Source organism: Equus caballus, chromosome 10 (assembly GCF_041296265.1).
Source record: "Equus caballus isolate H_3958 breed thoroughbred chromosome 10, TB-T2T, whole genome shotgun sequence".
NCBI lineage: Eukaryota > Metazoa > Chordata > Mammalia > Perissodactyla > Equidae > Equus > Equus caballus.
The window spans coordinates 12,799,548-12,818,529 of NC_091693.1; positions in this window are offsets into that span (position 1 = coordinate 12,799,548).

The window sequence follows — 18,982 nt, forward strand, 5'->3', positions numbered from 1 at the left end:
TACAGTAGTTCTATTCTTAATTTTTTGAGGAATATCATCCTGTTTTCTATAGTGGCTGTGCCAGGTTGCATTCCCACCAGCAGTATATGAGTATTCCCTTTCCTACATATCCTCACCAGCATTTTTTTATCATTTAAAAAAATTGATAGGCTTTATTTATTCATTCATTCATTCATTCATTTATTTTGTTAATGTCATTGTTGTTGAGAAAGATTCACCCTGGGCTAACATCTGTGCCAATCCTCCTCTACTTTGTATGTCAGTCATCTCCACAGCATGACCAACAATGAGTTGTGTAGATCTGCACTCAGGAACTGAACACAGCCTGCTGAAGCAGAGCACACGAAACTTAACTACTAGGCCATGGGGCCAGCCCCATGATAGACTTTATTTTTTAAAGCAGATTCGGATTTACAGAAAAGTTAAGCAGATAGTACAGAGTTCCCATACATGAACTCTCACACACACACTTTCCCCTATTATTAACATGTTGCATTAGCGTGGCACATTTGTGACTTGATGAACCAATTCACACATTATTATTAACTAAAATCCATTTACATTAGAGTTCACTCTTTATGCTCTACAGTTCTATGGGTTTTGCCAAATGCATAATGCCATATGTACACCATTACAGCCTCATACAGAATAATTTTACCAAAAACCTAAAAACCCTATGTGCTCTGCTTATTCATCCTCCCACCCCTCTAGCTCCTGGGAATCACTGATATTTTTACTATCTTTATCACTTTCCCTTTTCCAGAATGTCCTATAGTTGGAATCGAGCGACTGGAACAAACAGAAATTTATTGCCTTACTATCCTGGAGGCTGGATGTCTGAAATTAGGGTATGGACAAGGTCAGTTCCTTCTGAGGGTTCTGAGGAAACATCCCTCACTCCTAGAAAACAAATAAAACAACAACTACACAAACTCTTCAGTGACTTCCTGCCACACTAAGACTAAAGCACAGACTCCTTCGTGTGGCCCACAATGCACTGCATGATCTGTACCCCAGGCTTCATGCACACTGGCTGCTCCCAGTTTTGAGAAGATGCGAGTGTGGGTGTGAGTAGGGAGGGTGGGTCCTCAGGTCCTTTCACTCCTTGCACTATATCCCTGTTTCCATTAATTTTGTTGTAAGGTCTTGAAGACTGAAATCTCCTAAGCATTTTCCCCAGAACCACTCCCTTTGGTGTAGCTACTTATACATGCCTGCCCTGCTGTGATCATTTGCAGTACCTGTTCCATGAGCTTTAAGGATTGGGTCCTAACTTCAGACCAAAACACATGTGAGCTGTTGATCCAGCTGCCCCAAACAGTGATGGAGTCTGTGATACATGCTTTTCTGAAGTCCCCAGTGTGGGAGAATGGGGAATAGTCACTTAACTATGACCTTTTTCTGCTATTTTTTGAGAGAGTTCAGAGCCTCAGGTAATATTTTAATCTCCTAAGATTCCCAGTACTTCTACAAAATTGATTACATAATTGTTTGAATATTTGATTAATTTTATAGATTATGATAAGGAGATCCAATATTCAAATTTCCTGTAACATACAATTTGGCATGTGGTATAATCTGTCCTACTGGTGGAATCTCTCAAATTATACTATTTAGGGAAATGTTTCTCATATTCTCAGTGTTCTTGAGAATTACCTGGGGTGCTTTTTGAGAATGCAGGTTCCTGGACTCCATATTCTTATGGCCAAGAATGACATAAATGTGGCTGTTGTGGGGATATGCTCTCCTTCTAGTGCAAGGAGCTGCAAGTTGCAGACAAAGGGCATGGATGTGTCATTATAACATCAGGAAGACAGGAAGATTAAGAAGAGTTACCCAATCTATGACATGAACCCTCATTTATTAGATGTAGAAGTCCTAAGCATGAATCTTTGCATTTAAAATAAATATTTGTTAAGTGACTCTCAAATTCCTTCACTTTGAGATTTCTTGTGTATGCAAGGGCCTGTCACACACACAACCACACACACACTGTGTTGTGACATTCCTAAGGAATTCAAAAGAACAAAGTTATCAACTTACAGCACCTGGAAGGGGCCATAAAATCTACAGAGAATGTCTGGGTTAGTTAATCAGAAGTCATTCAAAATTACAGTATAGTTTCTTTTCTACAGTGTAGCTTCCGATATGTCAACCTTGAGTTGAGGCAGGAGCATGTGGACCCCAAGACCAATTGTCGGTTCAGATCCTTTCTTCTTAGGTGTCTGCAGCTCAGAGGGAGTGATCCTTGTAGTGACAGCAAATGGAGAATTCATACAAGTTTACTCTAGAAATAAATTACCTGCATCAACAATGAGAGTCACCACAGGGAATGCCTCAGCCACCCTCTCAAGTGGTCAATCCAACCTCCCTGCACTGGACTTGAAATCACTTGTTTCCTGATGTGTTGGTGTCCCTCCCACTGGAGTATAAGGGAAGAACTTTGCCATCTCACTCCCCACTCTACACCTGCAGCCAGCACAGGGCCCAATTTTAATGAACTCTCAATTGCTTTTGATGAAGGAAGAAGGAAGCGATGGTGAATGAATGAATGAATGAATGATCTTAAATCTCATCAGAGACCAGAACTTGGATGCAAATTCCTTGGAATTCTGGACACACAGGACAGGTTCTCTGACCCTCCACGTGCTGAGCCCTGTCCCAGATCTTTTACTGCTCTCTGGAAATATTCCTTCCCACAATCCATGTAAGACCCTGGGGTATTAATCATAATTTTCCCATCTGGAAGAATTTTAATTTCTCCTCAAATTTCTATCACATAACCACCAAACACAGATGGTACATGGAGCCCAGATTTGCAGCAATTTCAGGCTCCCCTCTTTCCATCAGTCATTCTTCTACATTTGTACATGTCCACAGCTGCCCGGAGCAGAGACAGAAGAGACATTAAAGACCAAGGGCAGAGATCAGGTTCTGCTGCCAAAGCCAGGCAGTTCGTGACTGTACTACTCACTCCTTTCTGGTTCATTCCTTGTACTCTATCATTTATTGGGCCACTGCCTCATGTCAATCACAATCATGTGGGAAGTTATGATCCGCATCTTTGCCCTGAGGCCTGAGTATTCACCTGACATCCATGCTTGCTCCTGGTCCTCCCGTGTCACTTATGTTCAAACTGCAGACTCATTGTTACTCATCTTTAGGAGAACCATGAAAATGTCACCTCAGAGAAAACATACCTCTCTAGGTGATGGAGGTATGGACGCTGGAAAGGAGTCATCCCTGTTTGGTCAGGCAATCAAATGATCAGTGGAGACCCAATAGAGGTGTGGCAGGTTGGGTGTGTGGTGTATGTCTCTATCCTCTTTCCTGTGTCTTTTCAAGATCAAACCCTGCTAACATATTGATACTTGAGAAAGTCTGTGCTTTCTCCCAGACATAGAGCAGGTGGCCTTACTTTCTCTGACTGCCCTGATTCTTATGCATTAGTCTTGAGATACACAAACCTACCTTATTCTTTTAATAACTCAGGTTAGCTGAGAGGTGAGAGATGCCAACTCTGATTGAAGATGCCTGATAGGAATCAAGGTACCACACAGAGCAATGTTCTCTGTTCACTGCACAAAGGAGTTACACACAGCCATCATCACAATCAACAACTCTAACCCTGTGGAGCACAGAAACTCTATAGTGTTAATGAGAACCTAAGACTCAGAACACCACCTACATGTGGTCAATAAACAGTCAGAGCCTGAATGTAATAGGTCATGTGATATTCTGCGTAAAATTTTTTGAAAATCATCATACTATTTTCCACAGTGATTACACCATTTTACCTTCTTGCCAACAACACACAGTGTTCCAATTTCTCCACATCCCTTCCAACACTTGTTGCTTTCTGTTTTGTTGGTAGCAGTCATTCTTATAGATATGAAGGGTTATGTCATTGTAGTTTTGATTTGCATTTTCCTAATGATTAGTAATGTTGAGCATCTTTTCATGGGCTTATTGGTCATTTGTATATTTTCTGTGGAGAAATGTCTACTCAAGTGCTTTGCCAATTTTTCAATCAAGTAATTTGGTTTTGTTGTTGTTGTTGAGTTTAGGAGTTCTTTGTATACTCTGGATATTAACCTCTTAATGATATGTAATTTGCCAATTATTTTCTCCCATTCCATAGGCGACCTTTCACTATGTTGATTGTGTCTTTTGATGAACTTAAATTTTTATTTATTTTTTGCAAAGTCCAATTTATCTGTTTTTTCTTCTTTTTGCCTGTGTTCTTAGTGTCATATTCAAGAAATCATTGCCAAATCCAATGTGTGAAGTATTCCCCTATATTTTCTTCTAAGTGTTTTATAGTTTTAGGTCTTACTCTTAGGGTTTCATCTGTTTTGAGTTAATTTTTGTATATGATGTAAGGCAGTGGTCCAACTTCATTCTTCTGCATGTGGATATCCACTTTTCCAGCACTGTTTGTTGAAAAGACTGTCCTTTCCCCATTGAATGATTTTGGCTCCCTTGCCAAAACCATCAGATTATATTATTGAGGCTTTATTTCTGGATCTCTATTCTGTTCTGTGATCTATATCTCTGTCTTTATGTTAGTGCCACACTATTTTGATTCTTTGGCTCTGTGGTAAGTTTGAAATCAAGAAGTGTGGGCCCTCCAATTGTGTTCTTTTGTAAGATTGTTTTAGCTATTTGGGGTCCATTGAGATTCCATATGAATTTTAGAACAGATTTTTCTATTTCTGCAAAAATATCATTGGGATTTTGATAAGGATTGTTTCAAATATATAGATAATTTAGAGTATTTTGGCATCTTAACAATATCAATTCTTCCTATCCATGAACATGTATATCTTTCCGTTTATCTGTGTCTTCTTTAATTTCTTTCAGAATATTTGGTAGTTTTCAGTATAGACATCTTTTGTCTCCTTCATTAAATTTATTCCTGTGTTTTATTCTTTTTGATAGTTTTGTAAATAAAATTGCTTTCATAAGTTCTTTTTTGGATTGTTCATCGTTATTTTATATAAATGCAACTGATTTTGAGTGTTGATTTTGTCTCCTGCAACTTTGCTGAATTTGTTTATTAGTTCTAACAGTGTTTATTCTGCATGCATGGGATCTTTAGGGTTTTCTACACATAAGATTATGTCTTCCACTAAAAGAAATCATTTTTCTTCTTCCTTTCTAGTTTGGATGCTTTTTATTTCTTCTCTTGCCTAATTGTTATGGTCAGGACTCCCATACTATCTGTAATAGAAATGATGAAAGCAGCATCCTTGTCTTGTTCATGATCTTAGACAAAAGTTTTCAGTGTTTCATCAATGAGTATGATGCTAGCTGTGGGCTTTTCATTCATGAACTTTGTCACACTGAGTAGTTTCATTCTGTTCCCAAGAGTGCCTGTCTTTTGTTAAAACCATAACCACTTCTCTCTAGAGATTTCCTTCAGAGAGATTTTCAATCAACAGGCCAGGAAGAAAAATTCCTCTTCAGAGTGAGGAATCCTTTAGATTAGAAGCTCTTCAAGTCCTAAGGTTGTGAACAATGGGTGAGGCCATCCTCAATCCCTAATAAATTATTTAATAAGAAGTAAATGCCTTCCCATTTTATATAAAGTTCCCTTAACTCCAGAAATTAACAGGGCTGTTAAGCTTGACTTCCCCAAAACACACACAAGTGTACATAGTGAATGTGGGCTGGTCTTTTTAAAGTTCTATGAAAAATTCAATGAAAGTTCATAAGGGAAAATTCTACCCCATGATGAGGTCATAGGACAGGTGGGATGAGATGAGGTTCCTGGCCCCAATACAACAGAGATGTCTGATGGGACCAATCAGCATTCACCCCGAGGTGGTCCTGGATTCAAAGGGGGAGAGGTAGCCCTCTCCTTACAAATCATCACCTGAACCAAGACGTTCATCCTTCTGTAGGAGTTTGTGCCATCCTCTGGGTCACATTTACAGAGATCACTGGGGCCCCATGAGTGGCTGAGTTCTCTGAAGAAGGAGCATGTCCCCAGGCTCACTCTCAGTCAGTCATCATCTCTTCTGTATCTCCACAGAGCCAGTGATAGAGCCCTCCATTGGAATCACCATAATACATAAGGACCCCAGTCACAGAACATAAAGACCCTGTGGTCCTGACCTACCTCACAAATGACACTGGGATCTCCATCCTGTGGTTCCTCGATGACCAGAGTCTACAGCTCACAGTGAGGATGAAGTCGTCCCAGGACAACAGCACCCTCATCATGCATTCAATCAGGATGGAGGATGCTGGGGATTATAGTGTGAGGTCTTTAGTCAGTTCCAGCAAAAGTGACCTCCTCATGCTGAATGTGAAATGAGTCTGGCCTTACGGCTCTCTTCTCTTCCTCTTTGCTATTAAACTCTGAATAGACTTCTTCCTTATCTGTAAAATGATGATTCTGATGCAGTTTTTAAGTAGAGTTGTTGTGAATAGTTAATGATGAAGGTGGAAATCCCTTAGAAGACTTGCACTGAGTCAGTGAATTCTCAGAAACATGAACTGGCAATGTCATTATTGTTGCCTTAAGGTCACATTCCACTCCAGATCCTAGCTTTTGTTGATCTCATTTGCACCATCTCCACAGTGGAAGGATGGGCAGTGGTTGTGCAATGAAGGGTGGGAGCCTATGATAAGGTCTCAGGAATGTCAGCTCTACCCCTCCCCCAGGGGGAGGTGTGATGGCACCTGGACTGTGATAGCGACACCAGGAATAGACAAGAGGACACTCATGCTGATAGCAACACTGATCTTTTTCTACCCATCTGATTCCTCTGGAAGAATTCCTAAAGTGTTCTTGAGTATTCTTATTTTCATGACAATAGAATTATTAGCGTGGGTTCAGTAAGACTGAAACACCTTGTTACTAGGATATCATTGGAAACTTTGGCGGCACTACCGCCTCTCTGATTCGAATGTCCTAGTTGAGAATGATACCCATGGGATCAGAAAGGACCTCACATTTTAAGGAGTTAAGTTTCACTTGATATGTATTTGAAGCATCTGGAGAAGAGAGGATGCCACTCAAAGCTGTAGAGACTGCAGGTGAGTCCTGCTGTCTAGGTTTCCTAATGCTAAGAGGCTGTTAAAAGACACATCTGGGGTTCCTTAGCAAAACCTGCATCAGCCACAATATGTGATGAGTGTGCAATCCTGCTATGCCCTTGTGAATAGGCTAAATCAAGTGAGAGCAGCCTTGTTTCAGCATCAAGAACACTCTTCCTTAGAGATGATCTTTGATCAAAAGGGAAGTGACTGTTGGAGAAATGTTGTGTGTCCACAGAAAAGTCCAGCAAGCACAGCTGTCTGAGGATCAGATTCTGGCCCTGTTCACTGTTTCTCAGCTATTTTGCACCTCTTTATAAATTGCAGGGAACTGATAAAAATGCAGACTGGGTCTTGGTTGATAGAAACATGATTGTGTTTCCCTCCCACTGTGCAGAAAGAGATTTTGTTATGACCTAGAGGCCTGATGCTCCCCTCAGACTCACTAAACTTTAGACAGTTCTTCCTGACTGTAGGCCCCTGGCCTCCATTTTCTTAAGGCATTTCCTTTAGAAATGTAATTGCAATCTGTAATTGCAGATTCTTTCTTTGCCTTTTGAAATGTGTTTAACTCTCCTTAGATGTTTCTTTCCATATTTAGGATCCACGGAATGTCTTTCTCAATGACCGGGGCCCATCCCTTTGAAATGTAGTCCTGGAAGATCTTGCCCCTGCCTCCCAGTCTCTGAGGGAAGGCAGGAGCCTGACTTCAGTGGGTCCCTTTATAAGCAGGATGGAAAACTGCCTACTGTCAGGATTTTATGAGAAGTTTTACTTTTCTTTTGAATAAGGCTGATTAACAAACAGAAGTGGCCTATAATTCCCTTTCTCTGCTCTTGAAATCTCTCTAGCCTTTTGTTTCACGGGTCTAGTTCAGTCTCTCCCCTATTGCACTGATATTGAGTAAAGCCTTTCTAACTCTTTAACATTGTCTGGTGCAATTTTTACTTTGATGTTGCTTACCTGCAGTTAGCTGATTCTGTCATCTTTCACACAGTGTCAATCCTTAACATATTTTCAAATCCTCCAACTTCTTTCCTTATCTAGCTATAATCTTCTAAATCAACATTTCCAATTTTCCTCCCTCCCTTTTGACTTGGAATCCACAGCAGGTGATGACCTGACTGCCCAGAACCCTCTGGGTTCCAAGGTTGGTTCCTGCCCTGCCCTTGTCCTCAGAATCAGAGAAACACTGTGAGCTAAACTCCAATGACTTGATGGAGACCTGGAAGCACTTCAGTACAGCAACTCTGACCCCAAAAGTCTCCTCATTCCACGCACATTTTCACCTCACTTTCAAGGAGCAGGATCACACAGATTTTTAAAGATATTTTGTCATAAAACTCTACAACTGCAGTGGACAAGCAGGTTCCTGCCATGTTAGCCAACCCCACATCTGCACAGGACCATCCTGTCCAGGGCCCTCCCCAGCCTCAGGATCAGGCCAGACATCTGTGTCTTCATTTCTTTGCTTTCTTTTTTGTTTTAACAAAATCCACATACCTATTCTAAAGAAAGTTTACAAACAGAACCTGGGAAATGGTAAATAGAATCTATCCTCTGGTTGCGTCTCTTTTTGGCCTTGGGGGTATTTGGCTGAGTCCATGGAGACCCAGTGGTTAGATAGAGTGTCGGTGAGCAGAGGTGGGCATTGAGGGGTCATATGAGGGATGGGGCCTGTGCAGTGAGCAGATGAGAAATAGTAAATTCTGGGTCAGGCTTTCAGTTGCAAGTGTGATTTGAGATCTAGTGGGGCCATGCAGGAGGGCTCTTTTGGGTGGTCCATAGGGTGATGATTCTGAATGAGAAGGTGACCTACCTATTGAAGGAGGAGCAACTGGAGCTGGTACAGGGACGTTGAGGGTGCTATCCTTTCAGAAATGCATGGAGGTGAGGAGAGAGACTTATACTTTGGAGAAAAAGGACAAGATTCTTGAAGACTCAGAATAGTGTCCTGACACTGGGGACAAGAGGGAGTGTCAGATGTACAGGATGAAGGGTACATCGGAAGAGGACAAGGCGGAGAGGGAGATGAGCAACCTATGGGAGCTAGGAGTCTGGAGCGTGATGAAGGATTGGACAACGGAGGACACCATGAGTGAAGAACATTTCAGCTGAGGGTTTTTGGAGAATCAAGTCAGGAAAGGAGTTTGAATGCAGAGTTGTCGGACTAGAAAAATGACCTGGGATGGAGCCTGTGTGAAGATGGTGAACACAGGGTGGGGGAGGCAGTGAGGACCAAATTGACAGCCAGAGTTTTCCAGTCTCCAGTTCTGACCACTTGAGACATGTGCGGGTTGCTCTCAAAGCCTGGGAGCACTGTAGAAAAGCCAGTCTCACCCTCATACTCTGAGACCTACTTCAGCTGAGTCAACAATTTAGCCGTGTGCCTAGGGGATGTATGTATGAGTGAGTAAGACTGAATAGGAGCCTGAGGACAGGAAAAGGAGGGCAAATGCATGTGAGAGATTGGGGGCAGAATGAAGTTGGAGTGTGTGGAGCCTTTTCCTTCTTTGTTGACTAGTCAGAGTGAACTTTCTGTGAGTCCCCAGGTGAGAGCTGTGTGACAGGTGTCAGTGAGGAATGGAAGGTGCCATGACAGTCTGGGCACCTGTTCCCGTCTAATCCAGGACATACCACTTCCATTTGTGATGCCTCTGCTCTCCCCATCTGACCTTATGTTGGTGGGTGAGATAGAACCCAGGTCATGATGAGGAGTTCTGGCTTCCTGGTCACATTACATTCCATTTTCTGACTCTCCATCTCTCCCAAGACCTAGGATCAGGTCGGGAGCTCTTTTTCTGTTGCTGTAGAGGGCAAGGCTTTGCTCAGAACCTTAGAAGTCTGCCTAGAATTATTTTATTAGGTTCTGCCAGAGTCTCCACAAAGCATCTTTCATCCTTCTAATGTAGGTTTGATACATTTACATGTGTAGGAACTTGTCTTTCCTCTGGAGGGTGTGTCCAGTATGCCCCAGACCATTGGAGGCCTAAAACCTTCAGAGATGCAGCAGATCCCTGAGTGGTCACAGATGTGGATGCCCCTACAGCCTATGGACCTCTCACACTTGGCTTAAATTGTTGATTACTAGAGCTGACCCTGTCACTGATGTAATTGTCAACACTGATGTCATTGCCTTCTATCATCAATATCAACAGGCATCTACTTCACCTTTTGGAGTATACATGTCTTACTAGGGCATTCAGAATACTTGCTACTTCTTGCTCATCACTAGCAGGAAATCTTCTAGTTCCTACCATTTTGTAGGGTAGCAGCTGTAGGTCTGTAGGGTTTTTATGACCTCAGTTTGGCGTGGAATTCACTTGGAGGATGAACTCACCCATTTTCTCTGCTAGGCAGTGCTGGCTTCATGGGCTTGCGATCTGTGCACTCACTGAGAAAGCCCTAGGGTATGTTTAAGGCTCTGCTTTTGCCGACTGGAAATTCTTCATGATTTATGAACAAGGAGCCCTGATTTTCAGTTTACATTGAGTCCTGCAATTTATGTAGTTGGTTCTGCCCCTGAGAATGAACTTGGGTTGATGAGCTCCCTTTGCAAAAGTGCGCCTTGTAGGAAGGTGCACTTTGAAATTTGGCCATCAGAGTGTAGCGCCACCACAGGGTAACCTTGAAGGTTGTGAGGAGACATGTAGAGGAGCTTGGCTTTTTATAGTCCATTTATGTCAGTATGTGTCTCTAATTGCCCCTCCCTGACTTCTGAAGCTCATAGATGCAAAGTTCACCAGGCCTGATATATTTTAGAGTTTCAAATTTTGGACTCCACAACTCAAGGGGAAAAACAAAGAAATCACAGCTAGGTGGCTCAAATGTGAATAGCATTAAATAGACATAGTAAACTCCACAATGAATGTTGGTCTTTGGGAAACACTGGAGAGACGGGGATGGGAAGGGGTGTGTTATGGTGATGGGGATGAAAGGAGCTGAGTCTTCATCTTCCAAGAGGGATGACCTTAGATAATTCCTAAAAGTGAAAATCAGTAAGTAGCCTCAGAGCATGTTATTCAGAGATGACTTTGGTTCCACCCAGAGGAGCTGCTGCTGTTTGGGGCGGATCTCCTCAGTGTGGCCCAAACAGGAGAAGCCAGGACCTTCCTGTGGTCACTCTGAACAGAGCATGCAGAGACAGTGGGTTTATCATGGCCAAGTCCTGTGTTGAGAGAAATGCAAGAAAGAGAACATCCAGCCAGAGGGAGCCAGGACTGGTTTTGTTCATAGTGTAAATATGAGGAATAGAATAATAATTTCATTGTTCTGGTTGCAGTGGGCTATGTGACAACAAGTTAAAATATTCTTAGTGTTTAAGGTCATCCGCATCAAAAAGATGTGAACCCTCTGGGCTAGACACACACCTTATCAAGATTCTTCTAAGAAGCCCAAACTTCTAAGGTCTTTGCTTATATGACATATGGTAGGGACTGATGTGTTCTCTCTGTTTGCTTTTTTTCGACATTAGGAGCATGGAATTAAGAAATCATAATTCTTAATTCATGATCCAGTATCATTACTAGTCAACAAATGACCAATGACCTGCCTTTCTTTTTTAGAGAACTATTACTTATTTAACTTAATTTTTATTTTTTACTTATATGTTAGGAAGTAGACTCAAGTTGCTGCTTCCAGAAGGATCTTCAAAAGCAAGACTGGAGATTCAACTTGCTAAAGAAACTTTCCTAACTTCTTGGAAGAAAAAACTGGGAAATCAAGATGCTGTTCTGGTCTTGGACCACAGCACCTCTGAAGCTTCTTGGTAGAGAGAAGCTTGGGACCCACTGGTCCGTGGCACCGGGTGCCAGGATAGGCCCCACCTGCATTTCACAAGCACCGCTTCCCTCTTCCACAGCATGAACCTGTTGTCAGAGATTCCAGGAACTGCTGTCTTCAGCTTCTCACGCTTTCGTATATTTTCAAGGGGAGTGGAAGATAATGAGTTAAGTCAATCTGCAATATCTCTCCTGGACATCATGGGGCACCTCCAAGGTTATGCGTCCACAACCAAGACCTTTATTCCTTCACCTTCAAACCTGATCCTCCCAGAATCTTCCTATCCTCAGTCAAGGCCAAGTTCATACTCCCAGGGGCTCAGGTTGGAAATCTTGGTGTTATCCTTGATGACTCTCTTGCCCTCCCCCTAATCTTTAATTCACATGCAAACCTTGCAATCCATCTACAGAGTATAAATAGAATCCAAACACTCAGGTTCAAATCATCATGACTCATATATGGGGTTGTTGTAATAGTCTCCTAACTGGCTTCCTGCCACCTCCTTGTCCCCCCTTCCCTTGTATCTGTCTGCTCCAAGTAAGATCTCTGACTCCTCAGTGATGAATTATTTTAAAACCTAAGCCAGGTCATCTTTTTTTCTGCTCAAAGCCCTCCAGTCACTCACATCTCAATCACACCAAAATCCAACATGCTCACCACAGCCCACAGGCCCAGGTTAGTGGTACTCAACGTTCTGGTCTGCAACAAGACAAGGAGTTTCCACTGGAAGGTCAATCAACTCAGTGCTTTGGTGGAGAAAGTCTCACAATGAAGGAAATATTAGCTGAAATTTATTTAGCAGGGTATTTAGTGAAGTGGCTGATCTGCATTCTGGTCCAAGCTCCTTGGCCACTTGTATATCACCCTTTAAGTAGAACTATCCTGTGCAGTCTTGTCCCTGCCTACACTCTCATGTCATTCTCCTCATCCCATCTGTTATTGAAACAGTGGCATCCTGGCCTTCAAACATGCAAAGCAAGCTTCTGCACCAGGGCCTTTGCACTGGCTGTTCCCTCTCCCTGGAAAAATTGTCCTCCAGTGACCTGCAGGATCCCTCCTTCCCTTCAGGTCTTACTCAAATATCACTTTGTCATGGAGGATTTCCTGACCCTCTTACATAAAATAAAAAGACACCCCGCAACCCAGCCACTCTCTATCTCCTTCACCCACCTTTCTTTCCTTCAGAGCTCTTATCGCCATCTGAACTACTGCTTATTTCTTTGTCTTGATTGCCTTTCCCTCTTCATTGGAAAATCAGCTCCCCAAGGCCAGTGATGCTCTGTCAGGTTCACATTTTTGTCCCCTACAATCACTAGAGGCCTGCATAGAATATGTGCTCAGTGTTCAGAAAATGGATTAACTCACCGGTGAATAATTGCACACTGGGAATTGAGTGCAGTCACTTCAGTGTCACTGTCTATAAAGTGTGGATGATTCCAACCCTGTCAACATGTAGAAATCATGGAAGGATGGGACTCATTCTTGATATCTGTTACTATGTAAGAAAATGCCCCAAATTTAAAATTGCACCACGTCTGAAATGATGAGGGACCTGAAAACTTTATAAATTCTGTCATGATTAGAAATGCTAAATTTGTGCACAAGAGAGACAGAAGAATCAAAATCTTGGGTGAAGTTCTCTGCAAAAGGAAGACTTGGGTCCCTTCCTAGTGGCTTTTCATGACCTTCCTCATGTCATCTCTGTGATGATCCTAAGAGAGTCTGTTCTTGTGAACACTGTTCTCATGCTGCTTTTACAGAGAGAAAACAGAGACTTACACTGGTGTTGTCACTTAACCATGCTCATGTGGAAACAGTGAGACTAGTGTCTCTCTTATGCACACACACACACATAGATTAGATCCATGGATTAGAATCTGGCTTGTTTTTACTGAACATTGTGACTCTGAGGCACATCAAAGTTGACATGTGTGGCAATCTTTTTCTCATTGTCTTCACCACGAGATTTTTACACTTCCTCAGGAAATGACACATAGCATTAAATTACATTTATTAAAGGTAGGATTACTGCATGTCTACAGGACATGATCTGGATGTTTTGAAAGGAAAAGATCATTACACTTTTAAAAGCATATTATACTTTTAAGGGCAATATCTTTACTGTTAATAAAGAGGTATGATCATTTCATTTTCATGAAATGTTCATAAGGACAATCTCATTACTCTTAACAAAACTGGGTATTGTATTTTTACAGAGGTATTATTCTTCTATCTTTTGAAAGGAGTATATAACTTTATTTTAATAGACGATTTCATTAATTATAAAGGGCAATATAATATTATTTATCTAAAATTGACCATTATATTTCTGTAAAAATGTTTGTATTAAAGATAAGGCAATTATATGTTTAAAGACAAGATGATTATGAAACAAAACCATGAACGTTTCCCTATAAGCTAGTTTATTCAGAAACTTCATACCAGGGCCGGCCTGGTGGCACAGTGGTTAAGTGCACACGTTTCGCTTCTTGTTGGCCCAGGCTTTGCCAGTTCGGATCCTGGGTGCACACATGGCACCACTTGGCAAAAGCCATGCTGTGGCAGGCACCCCACATATAAAGTAGAGGAAGATGGGCATGGATGTTAGCTCAGAGCCAGTCTTCCTTAGCAAAAAGAGGAGGATTGGCAGTAGTTAGCTCAGGGCTAATCTTCCTCAAAACAAAACAAAAAAAAAAGTTTTTCCCATACAGGCATAAATTAGCAAAATACAGCACCTAACACCTGGGTAACTACCCAAGTCTGTAACCAGTACTTGGCCAGCTTCTGAAGCACCTCTGGGTCCAGTCCTGGCCAGAAGCTCTTCCCTTGAACCTGGAAGTGGCAATTCCCTGAATTCACGATCATTCCCATCATTTTCTTCACAGTTTTCACAACTACATCTGAATCGAGAGATTGGGTTAGCGTTCATCTTTTCAAACTTCCATTAACGTACATCACCCTCCGACAACTTTTCTTGAATCTTTTGCTCTCTATTAGGTTGTAAATATCAAGTTTATTGCAGCAAACTTTATTTTAAACTGTGGTAAAATATGTATTAGTAAAATTTGTTATTTTAATCATTTTTCAGCTTACAACTCATTGGCATCAAGTACACCGTCAATGTCATGGAACCGTAAACACTATGTGTTTCCAGATGCGATTTGTCTTTTAAACATCTCAGGATGATTTTGGTGCCTTTTGAAAAATGTTCTCTAGCCTTAACCATCTGTTCATGTCCTGGGTCACTCCTCCTCCCTCCTCCTCTGCTGCTGACTACATGCTCACCTTTAGGAAACTGAGGCAGTTTAATGTCTTCAGAAAAGGCAAACGTTTCTTGAATATAAGGGGAACGTCAAGGGTCAAACTGAGGGACTGACTTGGGAACTCCCCAACCTCGTTCATCTCAGATGTCCCCCTCTTCTTCATCCCTTGTCCTTGTTTGTCCTTTGTTTTATACCTTAGACTCTTCAGCTCTCTTGAATCTTTGATCTGTCCCCCTCCACATTCCTACATCCTCAACCCCTCTCTCCACCCCTACCAGACCTTTCCCCTCCCACCTTGGCCCCTCACTTCCCATAGCCATTGGAGCTTTGGGCCTCCTCCCCCATCTTGGGCTCTTGAGAGGCTCATAGACCCCAAGAGCAACCGCCTGAGGCTGAAATAGCTGATTGGAAACAGGAAAAGAATGCAGTAACCACTCACACTTTGTACTTATCATGCCCAAGGTATCACCTCTTGAGGCAGGATGTTTTCACAGTCCCCAGGGTTCTTAACCTCACATTTCTCCCTTAAAAAAAATCTTTATTTAATTGTAGTAAAAAACATATAACATTAAATTTACCATCATGAACCATTAACCAGTGTACAGTTCAGTACGGTACATATATTCTTGTTCAATAGACCCACAGCACTTTTTCATCTTGCAAAACTGAAAATCCATATCCATTGAACAGCTTTCCATTTCCTCTTCTCCTCAACCTCTGAAAACCACCATTCTTCTTTCTGTTTATACAAACGTGACTGTTTCAGATAATTCAAATAAGTGGAAATGCACAGTATTCATTTTCTTGTAATTGGCTTGTTTCACTCAGCATAAAGTCCAGGAAGTCCTTTTTCTTAAGGCTAAATAATATTCCATTGTATGGATACACCACATTTTCTTTTTTCATTCCTCTGTCTATGGACGTTTGGGATGCTTCCATTTCTTGGCTATCGCAGAAAATTCTGCAATGAAAATGGATTTGCAAATATCTATTCAAAATCCTGCTTTCAATACTTTGGGATATTAAACTAGAAGTGACTTTGCTGAATCGTGTGGTAAGTCTATTTCTGCACCATTTCACATTTCCATCAACAGTGCTCAAGGGTTCCAATCTCTCCACATCCTCGCCAACACAAGTTGTTTTCTCTTTTGTTTTGTTTTGTTTTGATAGTGGTCATCCGAATGGATATGAGGTGATATTCCACTGTCGTTTCGGTTATTTGTGCTTCTCTAATAATTACTGATGTTGAGCATCATTTCACAAGTTGTTGTCCATCCATATATCTTCTTTGGAGAAATGTCTTCAAGTGTTTTGACCATTTTTTAATTGTTTTTTTTTTATTTTATTGCTTGATGTAGTCCCATTTGTCTACTTTTCTTTGGTTCCCTGAGCTTTGGAGGTCATACCTAAAACATCATTGCCAAATCCAATGTCATGAGCTTTCTCCCTGTGTTTTCTTCTGTGAATGTTATAGTTTGGGGTCTTACTTTTAGATCTTTAATCAATTCTGAGTTAGTTTTTGTATGGTATAAGTTAATTTTGCGTGTGGATATCCAATTTTCCCAAGACCCTTGGTTGAAGACATGATTCTTTCCCCACTGGGTGGTCTTGGCACTTTTCTAAAAGACGATTTGACCATGTACAGGAGGATTTATTTCCAGACTCTCTATTCCATTCCCTTGGTCTATATGCCTGTCCTTATGTCCGTGTCACTCTATTTTCACTATAGCTTTGTAATGTGTTTTGAAATCAGGATGTGCAAGCCTCCAATTTTGTACTATTTCCAAGATTTTTTTGGCTCCTCAGGGTCCCTTGAGACACCGTATGACCTTGAGGATGATTTTTTTCAATTTCTGAAAAATATGCCATCGAGCTTTTAATATGGATTGCATTAAATATGTAAATCACTTTGGGTAGAGTAGACATGGCAACAGTCTTAAGTTTTCCAATCTATGGTTCTGTTGCTAACGAGGATGGGTTTTCAAAGAAGCAGTTGCTCTGGTTCCCTTTCCTGCAGTCTCCGTGAACTCAACCCTCCAAAGGGCTTCACTCACCTTCCCCACTCCACTCTCAGATGACCTGAGGTGAGGTCAACGCAGAGGTTCCAAGGCTTCAGTGCCAGGGACTGTGTGAGAACATTAACCAAGCTGGACCCTTTCCCTCCTCCTTTCATTTTTTCTCTCTGATTTAACTATCTGTCAATCCCACTGATAATTCTCATTCTATATTTCATCCTCTTTTCTTTGGACAACTCAAGCTCAACTAGAGCAATCTTGCCCAGTAGAAAAAAGAACCTCTTTCAATAGAAGAGTAGACGTCTGTTTTAAGAATGTTGGCGACTGGTTCATTGGACATGTCACTAATTTGTGTGTCAGAAATATTTGTAATTCATCCCTGAGAGATGTAGCCATACTGTCCATCAGAAATTCTAAGTTTTGTCTTCCATAAATGAAATAACAGAATCCCTGGAAGACTTAATGAGCATGTCTGTTAGCTCGTCCCAGGATGACTTCAGGCCAGGAGTCTGCCTCTTCTAGATTCACAGAGCTGCTTTAAGCTGGCCCACATCCGGAGGAAGTGCTCCTTGTCAAGGAGCCAGTGCATCGGTGCCAGCCCTATTTTCATTCCAACGTTACCATCCTCCAGCCAGATTGTCAGGAAGGATCCTCACCATGAAAATGTCCAAAGGGGTGTAAAGCAACGGGACCCTCCTACAGGGCTCAGGAGCATGAGGAGGTACAACTGTGGTGACATTTTACCACAATCAAGCACACAAGACTGGAACAGGATAGTTTCATAATGCTTCTGAAAATATGAATATAAGACATTCTGAAGTTCTTTTAATACTGTGTAGGGCTGACAACTGCCCCCAAAGATATCTTGAGTTTCATCCCGGGGACCTGTGAATGTTACATTCCATGCCAAGACACTTTGCCCATGTGATCAGTTATAGATCATGAGATGAAAGATGACTCTAGATTATTGGGATTGTCACTCCATGTAACCCCAAGTGTTCTTACTAGAGAAAGAGAGGCAGAGGGAGCCTGAACTACAGAAGGAGAAGAGCAGATGTCTCTTTGGGAGCAGGGGAGGGAAGGTATATGTGATGGGGGACCATGAGCCAAGAATTATAGCTTCCAGAAGCTGGAAAAGGCAAGAAAACAGATCCTCCCAGGGCCCAAGGATGGAGCAGGGTCCTGCAGAAAGGCATCTTGGTTCCAGCACAGTGAAACTCATTTTCGCATTTTGGCCTCCAGGACTGAGAATTTGGAAACAGGCTGGATGTTTTGCCCACTCAGATGTGCTTTGGAAGAACACAGATGATCCCCTGCTTCTCCTTAGTCTCTTGTCTGAAATTTCCTCCATGGCCTCCATAGGATAGCACACCAGGCACAGGACATCTTGAAAGATCTCCTCACTGACATTGAGGGAAGACTGAACAAATGATGTGTGTGGTAAAAACCAGTGACTTGATAGAGAGCCAGAAGTGCCCTTTACCACCAACATTGTTCCAATTCCACAGACATTTTCTCTTCGCATGTGAGGGAGAAGATCACATAGATTTTTCAAAGATATTCTGTCATAGAACCATAGCATTTCATGGGTTACAAGGACTCCTTGAAAAGGCAGTGGGGGGCCAGCCCAGTGGCACAGCAGTTAAGTTCGCATGCTCCACTTCGGCAGCCCAGCGTTCGTCGGTCCAGATCCCGGGTGAAGACACGGCATCACTCATCAAGCCATGCTGTGGCAGGCGTCTCACATATAAAGTAGAGGAAGATGTCACAGATGTTAGCTTAGGGCCTGTCTTCCTCAGCAAAAAGAGGAGGATTGACAGAAGATGTTAGCTCAGCGCTGATTTTCCTTAAAAAAAAAAAAAAAAAAAAAGGCAA